Source organism: Periophthalmus magnuspinnatus, chromosome 10 (assembly GCF_009829125.3).
Source record: "Periophthalmus magnuspinnatus isolate fPerMag1 chromosome 10, fPerMag1.2.pri, whole genome shotgun sequence".
Lineage (NCBI taxonomy): Eukaryota > Metazoa > Chordata > Actinopteri > Gobiiformes > Gobiidae > Periophthalmus > Periophthalmus magnuspinnatus.
Genome location: NC_047135.1, coordinates 20,384,349 through 20,401,260, shown reverse-complemented (window position 1 = coordinate 20,401,260; position 16,912 = coordinate 20,384,349). Strand labels below are relative to the sequence as shown.

The 16,912-nt window shown below is 43.8% G+C and overlaps 2 pseudogenes; both read left to right on the top strand.

Moving 5' to 3' along the window:
* Window positions 1-14,439, top strand: part of LOC117377324 (hatching enzyme 1.2-like) — an 89,095-nt pseudogene extending 74,656 nt beyond the window's left edge.
* Window positions 14,440-15,840: 1,401 nt separating this feature from the next.
* Window positions 15,841-16,482, top strand: LOC117377323 (high choriolytic enzyme 1-like; annotated as a pseudogene).
* Window positions 16,483-16,912: the final 430 nt, after the last annotated feature.

The following is a 16,912-nucleotide window of genomic DNA, read 5'->3' as shown; positions in this document are numbered from 1 at the left end:
TGTTGTTCCCTTCTTAAACATGCCTGAAGAAGTTTTAGATGTCATCCATGCATGTTTCAGTAATTTAGCTATTTCTCCCAAGTCCTGTTTATGTTTAGGTCTAAGATTCTGTCCAATGCTCAGCCCCAATACATTTCCAACGTCACCCATGCTTCAATTCTCCATAAATATACAAATTTCATGGCACAAAACTGTACACAGGAACTTGGCAAACCAGTAAAACTACTGCATAGTGAATCAGGTTTTGATTTTGTAGTGATAGCTCTCTGAAGGGGGATTGACTTAACATGGGGAGGAAAGGGAGGGGAGCATCAAAGGGAAAGTGACAAAACTTATAAAGCATGTTAATACAGGGGCGATCAATTTTATGTGTTAACAAAAAGTAATATTAACAGGTACCATTTTATTCACGCAAATTAATCCCATGTTAATTTTGGCCATCAGCACACTCCAACTTCAGCTGAAGTTGAGGAGATGGGCAAGTGCTATATAAAAAAAAATAAAAAATAAAATAAAAAAAGTTTGACACAAGGCACCAGGTGAGACTGAGCTCCTCTGCCTCTGATTCTGCAGGATTGGTGGTGTGCGTGTGTGTGTTTGTGTGTGTGTGAGTGGCTGGTCTAACTCACACTTCCTTGGTGCCTGTTACATAATAAAAGTCTTTGTATATTCCCACTTTCTAAACAATCTTACTGTGAAAGAGTCAGACAGCCACAGAGCACATTATTGTAGAACACTTGACAGTAGAGCCCCAGCAGTGTTTAAACGCTGACGATGACAGTGAAAAAGTGTATGAGGTATAAGTTATTATTTCCAAAATACATTTCTAGATAGTATTTATGCTAACAAAATTGAGCAATAAGAAACAGAAAATTTCAAACTCTTTTATTAAAATGCTAAAGGCATTATTGAAATGTACAGGGTGGCCCAGAAGTCACTGACACTTTTAAATCTTGAATAGCTCTTATAATTCTTGAGTTATAGTCACCAAATTTTAGCAGTAGGTAAGCTGAACCTTCTGATATTTTTGGCAGTTTATACAGTTATAATTGTTCACTTACACTTGAACTTATCACTACTTAAACTAGGGGAAGTCAAAATGACCTAATTAAAAAAAGTTTTTAAGTGTCCACCATTTTCGGTTTCACACTGAATAGCCCTTTCCAACACAGTTTGTATAACATTTGAAAGCATTTCCGGGCTTATGGCTCTTATTTGATCCTTGATATTACGTTTTAAGTTGTTTATTGTTTGAGGTTTATTCACAAACACCTTTTCTTTAAGATAGCCTCACAGGAAGAAATCGGGACTAGTCAGGTCTCAGGAGATCACACGCTGCACTCTGACTTTCAAAACAACTTATTATTCCTTTGATGACATTTACGCTTGGGGCATCTCTGGTATTAAAATGTCGACAGTAACACCGCTGGGTTTCTGAATTTGACCCATGTGACTCAAAGTACCACTGTACAATGAGGGTTCGTTGCTTGGTCCTATATTTGCTCATTTTAATGTAATAAAAGGTAACATGGTGATCTAACTATGTTATGTGGTGGCTGTTAATAAGGTAAAGTACCCCCTCTCTAAGTTGTGAAGGTTTGTAGAAATAACGCCAAATAGGTCATACTGCAAAATTGCTAATCCCTAATAAGTAAAAAAAACAAACATAAAATTTAACTCTTCCCTGAATAACCTAATCTAAATACATCACCCTTATTAAACTATAACTACATAATTTGACACACTGGCTCTGCACATTAATATTATGTAATTATCAAACAAGGGTGGGACAGAGGGTTAAACATGGAGACAAAGACATTTATATTAGCTCTAATTGTCTCATCAATCACAGAGGGAGCAGAGCAGGAGGCAGCAGGACCACTGTGCACCAGCCAAAGATCTACTGACCCACCATTACAACCAGAACTGCTCAAAATGCAATTACACACACTCAATAGAATAACCCCTGCTGACATTATCAGACTGAGATATATATTAATTTACTTTGTCCAGATAAGATTTGTTCATTGTACAAGACCGATGGAGAAATTATGGCTGACTAGTCACAGCAAGAATGTCTTTAATGCATCCGGCGTTAAGGGTTGGAATGGATAATTGAGTAGATTTTATAACAATTTTCCTGTAACAATAACAGATACCACCAAAGCTACTATTCAATGTTAAATTGGAAAAGAAAAAAAAAAAAGAAAAGCTAAACAAGTGAAATCTATGATTGTTCATCTGTTAGCAGTCCGGTTTGAATGTGATCATTTAGCTATCATTGTTATGACAAGATTCATGCTCTGTTACTTTTGAAACTATTTAATTGTAGTTTTAGCCATAATTATTTTATTAAAATTGTTTTTAGTTTAAAAATTTGAAAAAGAAAAGTTGTGATACACAAGGATTGATTGCTTATTTATTCAGCAAAAGACAAACTCTTTTCATTTGTTTTATGTTCACTTTGAAGCTACTATTTCTAATTAGATTGGCACACACGGCCTTGCTGTGTTCTCGGCTATCACCACTAGATGGTATCTATGTTACTGCTGGTATTTAATGAGGTCAGATAAACAGGAAACAACATTTTAACTAGCCTGAAGAAAATTACATTGGCCTGCATGAAATGTTCTTACAAACAAATTTGTACTTAAGACCTTCTTAAGAACATTCAGATTTATTTATTTTTAAGTGAAACATTTGAACTCTAGAAGAACATATATATATATATATATATATATATATATATAGAGGGAGAGGGAGAGAGGGAGAGAGAGAGAGAGAGAGAGGGAGAGGGAGAGAGGGAGAGAGGGAGAGGGAGAGAGGGAGAGGGAGAGAGGGAGAGGGAGAGAGCGAGAGGGAGAGAGAGAGAGCGAGAGTGAGAGAGAGTGAGAGGGGGAGAGAGAGAGAGAGAGAGAGAGCGAGAGGGAGAGGGAGAGGGAGAGGGAGAGGGAGAGGGAGGGGGAGAGAGAGAGAGAGAGAGAAATCAGGATTGAAACACATTGTGGATTTCTGCCAAATCAATGGTGAATGGTCATGGTCACATTAGCACTTTTCCACCTTCAAGGCATTCATTTATGGGAGATGAAATCTCACCGCCAACCTGTGGGCCAGTGGATCTCACCGCTCAACCAATGATGGTTATGTTGAGAGTGGGATTTGAATAGGCAACCTTTGGATCAGTGGACAAATACTCCAACTGGGCTACTGTCGCCCATCAGTGAGTGAAGCACTTAACTCTGTTAATCTGAGGTGAGATACATTTGATTTTACTTGTAAATGATGAAGTGACCAATGAGCTCCTTTGTTTCACATGTGTCACTCAAAAAAGCTAATTTGATTGCACAATCACCTTTAATCAAACTCAAAATCATAGACAGTATATATAATTGGACATAGCTAACATGCTAGCCTGTGTGTTCCAAATAGGAAGTGAGCATGGGTGCAAAGTGGTTCTATCGAGCTCTTGTTGACTTCTCCACGTCTCTCTCTGTAACTGCTAATATCAGGCTCATCACTTTGGTCTTAAAATGTTCGTATTAACCTGCTCTGGGGTATTTATTTCACAATTTTGTCGTAAATCAAGGGAGGTAACTCCTGCTAGCATTAGCAACAGGTTGATTGACAATCCTGTTGCTAAGTGCCTGCTTCCCTGCCAAAACCAGCAGTGCGAGCGGGAGGGGGGGACCGTCAACAGCCTTGCTCTGGATTGGCTCTTTGGTTTTATGTTTGGATTTCCAAATATGGGCCCTGGTTGCAGATTAGACGCTATATATCTGCTAACCTTGATGCGCTTCATTTGGTGGCAACTGAACGCTATGAGTGGCATCATGCTCCCGTAAGCCACTTCTATTATACAGCTTATGCTCAAGGGGTGGCAGAAGGATTCTGGATTTGCCAGGCAACCAAAAATATAAAATAAAACCAAAAATTGCATAGCCAAAATTGTCAACTGGTTTGCACATTTATTATACATTTTGTAAAACTTATAACCGAATCTCGTGCATCTAATGATGGGACTTTTGGCTTCTTTGTGGGATACATATTTTTTCAGCCCGTACACTTCAAAGAGTCATTCAAAAGATTGACTCTACTTATTTATATGACAAATTCCAATGTCAGAACTCATTCTAATAACAAACTAATCAGAGAGAGAAATGACCAAGGCTAAGATCTGTTTAAAATTGTTCAAATTGAGATTGGGACTGTGTGAGAGGGGGACCTTTTGCACTACAATAATAAGAATTTTAATATGTTTTTGTTCACACAGCTCTCAGTTGTGTTGCCTACTCTACTTCTGTGGTGATTTTTGTGCTGGTAAATGTTGATGTAAAAATGGATCTAACCTTTTAAAAAATTAGATCCAGTTCCAGCCATTCACGTTAAGAAACCATTCAGAAAAGCAGACACATTCACTAATGTCACATGACTAGTCTTGTCCCACCCCTAATGTATTGTATTTGCAAACGTTTCCATTGTCTCAGAATAAACACCATAGGAGAAACATTAGTCCATATTTCTGTGCCGTATTCATTTCCTGTGCTGTGATAAACGTGTGTATAATTCATCTGAATGACAGCGGCATCGCGAGGAGCTGTACATCATCACGGGCTGCAGAGAGCGAGGCCGCACCTGGAACCATCCATCTGCAGCACAACACAAACTTCAGAGACAGACGAGCTCCACCAGCCCTCTGTCATCATTGTGCAAATAGAGCTCTACGTCACCCACTGGCTAAAGCTACATGACATGCTAAACTCACTTTTTGGAGTTTTCAAAGGTGAACTGTGTAACTTTTCTGCCACGCACTTGCCAACATGGAGATGTAATTACAAACTTCTGTTATCCTTGTGCAAACATAGCTCTTAAAGATTTTAAGTTTTTAAAGGTGTATGGTGTAACTTTTTTTTGCCATGTGTTACTTACCATGGAGAAGTTATTACAAACTTCTGTGTTAAAGGTGCACCAGCCCTCTGTGTACCTTCTCTCAATGTGCAAATAGAGCTCAACGTTACTTACCTAACCAGCCAGTCTCTTATACATTCTGTTTGAACCCATAAGAGTCTGGAACGGACCACAAGGTCGGACCACAAAGTTGGACTGTGCCACTTGAGATGGTCAAACTTTTTGCCACGTGCTTGTTACAGACACTCTTCACCAGCCCTCTGTCATTATTATGCAAAAGAGCTGTACTTTGTCACCCACTGCCACTGCAACAGGCTAAAGCTGCCATGTTTTGGCTAAATTAACTTTCTGACGTTTTTTTAAGGTGCACTGTAATTTTTCTGCCATATGCTTGTTACCATGGAAAATTGAGTTGTTTTTAAACACTTCTGTGACAGATGAAGTACACCAGCCCCCTGTCATCATTGTGCAAAAAGAGATCTATGTCACTTGACCAGCCAGTCCCTTGCCAGTGCTTTTTTCTGCCTTCGGACCCTCAAACAGTGGACTTATTTATATCCTTCATCCTAGCCTCAGAAACTCATTGTCAATTGTACCTTCAAGTTCTTGGTCACCATCTACAAAACATACATCTAACCTGTCTTCAGGGTTGAACCGACAGAGTGGAATGCAAGCAAAACTGGAGTATGCTTTGGACTGTTCCACTATAGCCATAGAAGACATTAATTTGATTGTAGATCAATAAAGTTATCCCATAACTTTTGGCTCAAGTCAAATGAAGCTCATTGAGGCTAGCAGTTATAGGTGCAAATTTGGAGCTGAGCTCCATATTTGGAATTCTGGCCATGACTACCATAGCAACCAAAGAGCCAATTTGGAGTGAGGCTATTGAAGGTAATGCCCCTTCCCACTTGCACTGCTAGTTTGTAAGGGGGCGGGCTTAGCAATGCTGTCAATCAAACCTGTCGGAAACGCTATTTGAAGGCAACCTCGGGGAAAGCCTGATTTGTCAGTTATTAATGTTTATGTCTTGATTTTTGGGACAAAATAGTCAAATAAAAACACCAGAATCATGTAGAGCTGGTTAATTCAAACATTTAAAACCAAAATGACAAGCCTGATGGCAGCAGTTACAGAAATAGGGACAACAGTTTTTCAATAGAAAGTGAATTGGGTCCAGAGTTGATGGAACTGAAAACGCGCCCATGCTCAATCCTATTTGGAACGTGTCAGCGGGTTAGCTATGTCCATGTATATATACACTCACCTAAAGGATTATTAGGAACACCTGTTCAATTTCTCCTTAATGCAATTATCTAATCAACCAATCACATGGCAGTTGATTCAATGCATTTAGGGGTGTGGTCCTGGTCAAGACAATCTCCTGAACCCCAAACTGAATGTCAGAATGGGAAAGAAAGGTGATTTAAGCAATTTTGAGCGTGGCATGGTTGTTGGTGCCAGACGGGCCGGTCTGAGTATTTCACAATCTGCTCAGTTACTGGGATTTTCACACACAACCATTTCTAGGGTTTACAAAGAATGGTGTGAAAAGGGAAAAACATCCAGTATGTGGCAGTCCTGTGGGCGAAACTGCCTTGTTGATGCTAGAGGTCAGAGGAGAATGGGCCAAGTGATTCAAGCTGATAGAAGAGCAACATTGACTGAAATAACCACTCGTTACAACCGAGGAATGCAGTAAAGCATTTGTGAAGCCACAACACGCACAACCTTGAGGCGGATGGGCTACAACAGCAGAAGACCCCACCGGGTACCACTCATCTCCACTACAAATAGGAAAAAGAGGCTACAATTTGCACGAGCTCACCAAAATTGGACAAAATTGGAAGACTGGAAACATGTTGCCTGGTCTGATGAGTCTCGATTTATGTTGAGACATTCAAATGGTAGAGTCAGAATTTGGTGTAAACAAAATGAGAAAATGGATCCATCATGCCTTGTTACCACTGTGCAGGCTGGTGGTGTAATGGTGTGGGGGATGTTTTCTTGGCACACTTTAAGTCCCTTAGTGCCAATTGGGCATTGTTTAAATGCCACGGGCTACCTGAACATTGTTTCTGACCATGTCCATCCCTTCATGATCACCATGTACCCATCCTCTGATGGCTACTTCCAGCAGGATAATGCACCATGTCATAAAGCTCAAATCATTTCAAATTGGTTTCTTGAACATGACAATGAGTTCACTGTACTACAATGGCCCCCACAGTCACCAGCATCTTTGGGATGTGGTGGAACGGGACCTTCGTGCCCTGGATGTGCATCCCACAAATCTCCATCAACTGCAAGATGCTATCCTGTCAATATGGGCCAACATTTCTAAAGAATGCTTTCAGCACCTTGTTGAATCAATGCCACGTAGAATTAAGGCAGTTCTGAAGGCGAAACGGGGTCAAACACCGTATTAGTATGGTGTTCCTAATAATCCAGGTAATTCAGGTGAGTGTACAGTCTATGCATTAGACTCAAACATTGGCTAAGAAGAGACTCCATGGATAATAATCAGGAATTGGGAAAAAAAATGCAATTTTATACAGTATGTTTATATTATATATGTATTTATGTATTTTCTTTTTTTTAAAGCACAATAAACCTCTTCACTGCAATTTTTCCCTATAAACAGTCCATCCATCCATCCATTTTCTTCCGCTTATCTGGGGCCGGGTCGCGGGGACAGCAGTCTAAGCAGGGACTCCCAGACTTCCCTCACCCCGGACACGTCCTCCAGCTCCTCCGGTGGGACCCCAAGGCGTTCCCAGGCCAGCCGAGAGACATAGTCCCTCCAGCGTGTCCTGGGTCTTCCCCGGGGCCTCCTCCCGGTGGGACATGCCCAGAACACCTCCCTAGGGAGGCGTCCAGGAGGCATCCTGAGCAGATGCCCGAGCCACCTCAGCTGGTTCCTCTCAACGTGTAGGAGCAGCGGCTCTACTCCGAGCTCCTCCCATGTGACCGAGCTCCTCACCCTATCCCTAAGGGTGCGCCCGGCCACTCTCATTACCCAAAGCTCATGACCATAGGTGAGGGTAGGAACGTAGATTGACCGGTAAATCGAGAGCTTCGCCTTCCGGCTCAGCTCCTTCTTTACCACAACGGACCGATACAGCGACCGCATCACTGCAGACGCTGCACCGATCCGCCTGTCAATCTCCCGCTCCATCCTTCCCTCACTCGTGAACAAGACCCCGAGATACTTGAACTCCTCCACTTGGGGCAGAGACTCACCACCCACCCGGAGAGAGCAAACCACCTTTTTCCGGTCGAGAACCATGGCCTCGGATTTGGAGGAGCTGATTCTCATCCCAGCCGCTTCACACTCGGCTGCAAACCGCCCCAGTGCCTGCTGCAGGTCCTGGCTCGAAGAAGCCATCAGGACAACATCATCTGCAAACAGCAGAGATGAAATCCTGTGGTTCCCAAACCAGGCCCCCTCCGGCCCCTGGCTGCGCCTAGAAATTCTGTCCATAAATATAATGAACAGAACCGGTGACAAAGGGCAGCCCTGGCGGAGTCCAACATGCACCGGGAACAGGTCTGACTTACTGCCGGCAATGCGAACACAGCTCCTGCTCCGGTCATACAGGGACCGGACAGCCCTTAGCAAAGGGCCCCGGACCCCATACTCCCAGAGCACCCCCCAAAGGACACCACGAGGGACACGGTCGAATGCCTTCTCCAGATCCAGAAAACACATGTGGACTGGTTGGGCATACTCCCATGAGCCCTCGAGGACCCGATGGAGAGTATAGAGCTGGTCCAGTGTTCCACGACCAGGACGAAAACCACACTGCTCCTCCTGAATCCGAGGTTCGACTATCGGTCGGATTCTCCTCTCCAGTACCCTGGAATAGACCTTACCGGGAAGGCTGAGGAGTGTGATTCCCCTGTAATTGGAACACACCCTCCGGTCCCCCTTCCTATACAGAGGGACCACCACCCCGGTCTGCCACTCCACAGGCACTGTCCCCGACCGCCACGCGATGTTGCAGAGACGTGTCAGCCAAGACAGTCCCACAACATCCAGAGACTTGAGGTACTCAGGACGGATCTCGTCCACCCCTGGAGCCTTGCCACCGAGGAGCTTGCCAACCACCTCAGTGACTTCAGCCAGGGTGATGGACGAATCCGCCTCTGGGTCCCCAGTTTCTGCTTCCTCCTCGGAACACGTGACAGTGGGATTGAGGAGATCCTCAAAGTATTCCTTCCACCGCCCGACAACATCCCCAGTCGAAGTCAGCAGCTCTCCACCCGCACTGTAAACAGTGTTGGTGAAGCACTGCTTTCCCCTCCTGAGGCGTCGGACGGTTTGCCAGAATCTCTTTGAGGCCGTCCGATAATCCTTCTCCATAGCCTCCCCGAACTCCTCCCAACCCCGAGTTTTTGCCTCTGTGACTGCCCGAGCCGCGGCACGCTTGGCCCGCCGGTACTCATCAGCTGCCTCAGGAGTCCCACGAGCCAACAAGGCTCGATAGGACTCCTATAAACAGTATTCAAAGATAAAACAAAACTGCTCAGGAAGAGCACAACAGGGGCTCACTTTAAAATGTATACAATATAAAATTATCCATCCATCCATTTTATTCCGCTTATCAGGGGCCAGGTTGCGGGGGCAGCTGTCTAAGAAGGGACTCCCAGACTTCCCTCACCCCAGACACATTCTCCAGCTCCTCTGGTGGGACCCCAAGGCGTTCCCAGGTCAGCCAAGATACACTCCCTCCAGCGTGTCCTGGGTCTTCCCCGAGGCCTCCTCCCGGTGAGACATGCCCAGAACACCTCCCTAGGGAGGCGTCCAGGAGGCATCCTGAGCAGATGAATGAGCCACCTCAGCTGGCTCCTGTTGATGTGTAGGAGCAGCGGCTCTACTCCAAGCTCCTCCCGTGTGACTGAGCTCCTCACCCTATCTGTAAGGGAGCGCCCTGCCACCCTGCGAAGGAAACCCATTTCAGCCGCTTGTATCCATGATCTTGTCCTTTCAGTCATTACCCAGAGCTCATGACCCCCCCAACGAGGTGACATTCCATGTCCCCAGAGCCAGTCTCTGTGTCTGGACATCTGGTCATCGAGGTCCCCACCTTTGACCACAGGTGGTGGGTCCACATGAGGACGGCCCCACGTCACACCTTCAGGCTTAGCCTGGTCGGGCTCCGTGGGGAAAGACCTGGCAACCAGGCGCTTGCTCTCAAGCACCCACCCCAGGCCTAGCTTCAGGGTGGGGCCCCGGTGACGCGACGTAACAAACCTTGTTGTTTTTCTCATCATAAAGGGCTTCTGAACCACTTTTAGTCTCACCAGTCCCCCTGGACCTGTTTGCTATGGGCGACCATACCAGGGGCATGAAGCCCCCGACAACATAGTTCCCAGGATCATTTGGGTGCTCAAACCCCTCCAAAACGTTAAGGTGGCATTTCAGTGAGGGGGTATAAAAATGAATAATTCATAAATAATAATTAAAGGTCCTAAATTAACCAAAAATGACTCCTGTGAGCTTTAAGCCATATTTGAATGTTGGTACCTAAATTACCTGCAGTAGTGTTTTCTTTCACTCACACACGTTTGTGTAATCCTGGCTTATTAAAGCTCAAAATTCTCTGTTCCACCTTGTGATGTCATGCTGTGGTAGTTTTCAAGTTAACAGCTCCCTGGTTTTCAAGTTACCAAACTGAAATAATTCAATTCAATTCAATTCAATTCATTTATTTTTGTAACGCCCAAAATCACAACAACAGTTGTCTCGAAGGGCGTTCATGTTTTGGTTGATGGGGGAAACCGGAGAACCCGGAGGAAACCCATCCAGACACGGGGAGAAACATGAAAAACTCTACACAGAAAGGCCTGGTGACCCGGGGATCGAACCAACCTTCTTGCTGTGAGACATGAGTGATGGCACTCAGTCACCGTGCCACCAAGACACAAAAAACAAAACAACAGGAAGAATCAGACACAACAGGAAGAATCAGACACAACAGGAAAAATCAGACACAATAGGAAAAATCAGACACAACAGGAAAAGTCAGACACAACAGGAAAAATCAGACAACATAAGAAATCGGCCAGGCGAGGGGGAGGAAGACCAGACGAGGAGGAGGAGAGCCGGGCGAGGAGGAGGAGAGCCAGGCAAGGAGGAGATCCAACTGTCATCGGGGCATCTGAAAGAGATACACTCCACAGGGGGAGTGGGACAGGGGACAACATGTGAATAGCATTGCTGATGAGAAAATAGGGCAAAGTAGAGGATAGTGCTCAGGTTGCCATACTTCCCCCAGCTAGTTACTCCTACTGCAGCTTATCTTATTCCGGGTTTTAATAACCCTAACTCCCTCACTAAGTAACCTGGTCATACGCTATACCGAAGAGGAAGGTTTTAAGCCTGGTCTTAAATACAGAGACTGTGGGGGCCTGTTTAACAACAGCAGGGAGTTGATTCCATAGCACACTAAAATCCAAATGATTTTAGTGAAGGTGTATGGCGTTTAAAAATACTGTGGAGCATTTCCTGTATTACCACGACATCACAAGGTGGAGTGTTTTCAGTTTGAGAGAAGAGCTCAATAAGCCTGAATATGCAGGATTTGTGTGTTATACGTCTGAATAAAATATATTTTTTTTTTTTTTTTTTTTTTTTTTAAAAAGCCAATAAACTTTGTTTATTGGCTTTGACTCAATTTAAGCAAAATTGTAAAAACATCAGTGACAAGGACAAGCTTACTGTTGGTGCCAAAAAAATCATTAAAACACAATGTAAGCTTCACCTGACATAAATAGAATAAAAAGTAAATATAAATAAAAAAATATATAATATAAAACATAATTTTTCACATGACTTGCCTAACAAAGAAATAATAATAAAAATAAAACAAATGAAAAAAAACACACAAACACACACATATACTGGGGTATAAAAATTTACACAATGCAAATGCCTAGAATTACATCCTTTGACAACAAAATATATTCTTTTTCAGGAGTCCACTACAGACTTAATTGCTCTAAAATGGGAAAATCCAGTTTGTTTTTGATGAGCGTAATGTATGTATAATAATAAATAAAAAAACAACAACAAACATTTGATGCCTGTTTTCCTCAGGGAAGAAAACTGTTCAAAGAGTGGGTTAACGGGGTTAAAGCAGTCTTGGGAGATTTGTGAGATTCTGGAGAGGAGCTGTGATGTAGCTTTCACACACCAAACGGAAGGGCACAGTCTCAGCAACAGAATGTTTTATTTTGATTTTTAAAGGATTTCATTTTGATCATTCATCTGGCTGAGAAAAAAAAAAAAAAAAAAAATTTAAATGTGAACTTTGAACAAAATACTTTTATCAAAAAACATAAATTAGAAATTGCATCGCAACCAAATCGTTCAGCCCTACTGTAGCGTCTCACCATAAGTGTGTCTTGGGAATGGGTTTTCTGGGCACACTTGGCTGCTCCATTGTCTCATATAAGGTTTAGTGACACTCCTCATGTTCAGAGCTGTCTGAGCCAGACCACTTCACCTTTCATCAGTGTCACTCACCGGATCGATGGAAAATGGCCCTGACGCTTTGAGCTAAACTGTAACCTTTACTCGAACAGTCCATTTGACCCAGGCCTAGTGAGCTGTGAGAGAAATGCATACTGGTTTATGTATGATTATTATAGACGTCATAACATAATCATGTTTTAATTGAAAAGAAAAGAGCAAGAAGAGGTTAACAACAATAAATAACAACACAAAGCATTACAAAATGTAAAAATACAACACGAAAACAAAACCATTACGTTTTAATTATTACACATTAAGTCTAGTTAAAAGCAAGACAAAACAACAAACAATCATGTTGTTTATGTCAGGTTTACTGCAGAGGTTTGTCTCAGTTTGGTGTTGACTTAAGGACTGGTGCTGTGGAGCCCGGCCCATAATCCCAGTGGGACACACATGTAGTGGGTAGTATAAAGAGGCTGGCTTCACACAGTAGCACATAGTAAGATAAGATAAGATAAGATATGCCTTTATTAGTCCCACAGTGGGGAAATTCAAGTATTGCACTGCACAGTTAAAGAACAGAAGGAAAAGGGTACATGCAATAAAACAAGATAACAGATAAATAGCTTAAAATAATTTAAAAAATAGACTTAAAAATAAACTAAAAATAGACTCTAATATAACATCTCCGTAAAGTATTGCACATAGGTATGGTTGAATGACACATGTTCAGTGTTAACAGTGTTCATTGTACACTCTGACAGCAGCAGGAAGGAAAGACCTGCAAAACCTCTCCTTCACACAGTGAGGGTGAATCAGTCTGTCACTGAAGCTGCTCTGCAGGGCAGACAGAGCGTCCTGCAGGGGGTGAGACTCATGGCCCAGCATAGAAATGACCTTAGCCAGGACCCTCCTGTCCCCCACCTCCTGCACTGAGTCCAGAGGACAGCCCAGGACGGAGCTGGACTTCTTGATGACCTTGTCCAGCTTCTTCATCTCCCTCTCTGTGATGCTGCTGTTCCAGCAGACCACACTGTACAGGATGGCTGATGCCACCACAGAGTCATAGAAGGTCTTCAGGAGTGGCCCTCTCACTCCAAAAGACCTGAGTCTCCTCAGGAGATAGAGCCTGCTCTGGCCCTTCCTGTACAGTGCGTCTGTGTTGTGAGTCCAGTCCAGTTTGTTGTTCAGATGAACACCCAGGTACTTGTATGAGTCCACTCTCTCAAAGACCCTTCCCTGGATGTTCACAGAGGGGGCAGTAGAGTGGCGTCTGCGGAAGTCCACCACCATCTCCTTGGTCTTCTCTGCATTGATGATAGTGCTGAAGATGGAACTGAAGATGAGTCTCTGTGTACCAGTGTGTGTTCTGCTGCTGGGTGTCTGTCAGACCTAGGCTCTGGATGCCCTACTCACCAGAGAAGAAGACATTCCCCTGGATGCTCTCACTGTAGACATCAGCCAACAGATTTTGGCCTCCAACAATAACTTGGATATGTTCCTCCTGCCGCCCAAAACCAGGAATGCTATGCAATGCTCCTGAGGTCCTGCCTGTGGCCCAAAGGTGCAAACGGTTTGGTGACCATTCGCTTCACCATCAGCAGTGGGTTTGGCAGCTATGAAAGGTACCTGATCAGCCAGGTCATGCAAGGCTTCCACAGCAGCACGTGTGTGTTTTGTGTCCCATAAGAGCCAGTATGACTACATCAGCATCGAGAACCAGAGAGGCTGTTATTCAGCTCTGGGCCGACAAGGGGGCAGGCAGGGGTTGTCTCTGAACAGACAGGGCTATGTATCATACAAAGGTATCATTCAGAACGAAATCAACCACACCCTGAGCTTCCAAAGAGAACCAGAGTGACCGTGACTCCTACATCACCATCAACTGGAACAACATGAACCAGCAGATGGCCTACAACTACTTCTTAAAATCCACCAACTACCTGAACACGCCCTACGACTACTTCCCCATCATGCAGTACGAAAGAAGCTGCCAATCAACCTGTCAGTCACATCCATCAAAAATTGTGGAAACAGGATATTCAGGATTCTAGACCACACGTATTAGTGAATTTTTGGGAAAGAGTTTGAGTTATGCACAAATTGACAAAAAATGTCCCCCCAAAAATAAATACATATAAAAAGTGATAAAAGTTACTTTGTCAAGAGTATCAACTTCAGTCTTTACCTCTTTTGTAATCCACAATTATTTGTGGACACTTCCTCAGGTCACCCTCTACTTCAGGCTCCCTGTGCTTTGTGCTGAGGAGCAGCATATTTTATCCACCATTGGCACATAATACATAACAGTATGTTTGTGTCAAAAAGCAGACAGAGAGGAGTGAGGGGCTCTGTTTCACTAATAGAGAAGTTTCAGGGGGAGCTGGCTTGTTTTTTTCTCATAGTTCCCACAAGGGCACATCTGCCAGGTTGAGTGAGTTTTGGAAATAATCTGTTGTCACTATGTATCCCCCAAGGCCACTGGTTAGTTCCAGGACCACTTGCATACCTTGATTTACTTCACTGGTTTGTCCTTCGGCTTTTTCAGCGTAGTCCTTGTAGGTCTTGGCATGAACAAGGGCCAAGTATTTGGCAGTAAGCCTGCCAAATACTTGGTTCCGTATTTGGCAGGCTTACTTTTGATAAACTACCCTAATGAGCAGCACCCTCTAAAAGAGACCAGCTGCTCGTCAAAACATATGTCTCTTCCCATGTTGAACAGCAGAGGTAGTTTCTTCAGTCAGAAGTGCCAAACTTTGTGAATGAGAGCCTATCTGGACCTTCTATCATGTTGGGCACACTTAGATCCTCAAATATATTCTCACATCCACCACACTCCTGTGACTCATCACCAACCCATCCAGACTGTGTCAGCCCTAATCATGAATTTCACTGGGGCCAACAATAGTACTATTGTAAATAAGTAATAGTACAAAGTAAGTAAGTAAAAAAGTTGTCAAACTACATTCTTGGATCTTCTTAGATATGCAAACTCCCCAGTATTGTCTAAAGCACACAGGCGGCACACAGGCAGCACACGGCCACATGCAGCTGCACTGAGCCCTGACATGTGCAGCTGCTGGGCGCTCATCTCTATCCTGCAGCCAGGGGGTGTTGGACTGAGCTATAGTTTATTACCCAGGGCTCTGTGCAGGGAGGAACCCACACAAAGTCTATAAGATGCATTTATCATTGGCACTTTGTACTGAGGGCCACCAAGATGGTTTGTACCAAGGGTGTTGTGCTACAAGCCTACCACAGTCTGTCCCATAAGTCTATGTATAAAATTTGGCCCAGCAGCACTATTAAGTCTAAATGTGACACAAATCCTCCTGCACTCTCTTCATCACTGTGTACATGTAGGAACATGTAGGAACTAGCACTAGTGCACGACCACAACAATAGTCACCATGAAAAAAGCTGGAAAAGCATCTGATCTGCACTGAGAAAAAAGCATGCCCATGGAAGCTCTCACTGTAAATATCAGTGAACAGATTTTGGCCTCCAACAATAACTTTGATGTTTTCCTCCTGGATGGTGATGTGCTGCTGCCCAAAATCAGGAACACCATGCTATGCTCCTGAGGCCAGAGCTGCCAGTGGCCCAACAGCATCAGCAGTGGGTTTGGCAGCTATAAAAGGTACCTGATTAAGCAGGCCATGCAAGGCAGCAGCACCTGTGTGCAGTTGGTGCTACATGTCAGAGCCAATATGACTACATCAGCATCGAGAACCAGAGAGGCTGTTACTCGGCTGCCGATGGGGGGGGGGGGGGGCTGTCTCTGAACAGACGGGGTTGTGTGTACAAAGGCATCATTCAGCACGTGATCAACCATGCCCTGGGCTTTCATCATGAACAGAACCGAAGCGACCACGACTCCTACGTCACCGTCAACTGGAACAACATGAACCAGCAGATGGCCTACAACTTCTTCTTGTAGGGTCCACCTGTCATGCACTATGGAAGAACAGCCTTCTTCATCAATGGACAGGACACCATCATTCCCAAATCAAGGCATCCCCATCAATCAGAGACAGGGCCTGTCCTTCTGGGACGTCCATAGTATCAACCTGCTCTACAACTGCTCCAACAACTAGAATGCTTCTGTGGCAGGTCCAGCTTTAAATTTTTGTGATTGTGTAGAAGAGTGTAACATTGTCTATATAAAAATATTCAGTGGAATTACCTCAGCTATTTTGCTGAATATTTGACAAATGTGACAAACTTTATATACTGTATTCTTGTATGACATAAACTTTAAAGACTCAAAGATTATGCATCAACTGCATTTCATTGTAGTGTCTGTAGTTGGAGCTCCTATCCTCCAGTGAATCCAAATCAATAAACCTTTTGACAGAGCATAACCTGACTGAAAGATTGATGGATGGGGTGATACACTTTTTGCTTCTGTGGATTTGTGCCAGAAACACAAGGTCAGCTTTAGCTTAAGTTCTTTTTTAACATTTTAAAAATAGAAGGTATAGAGATCAAATGTCAGTCTCATCCATCGCAGTTGGCTTTTTAAAG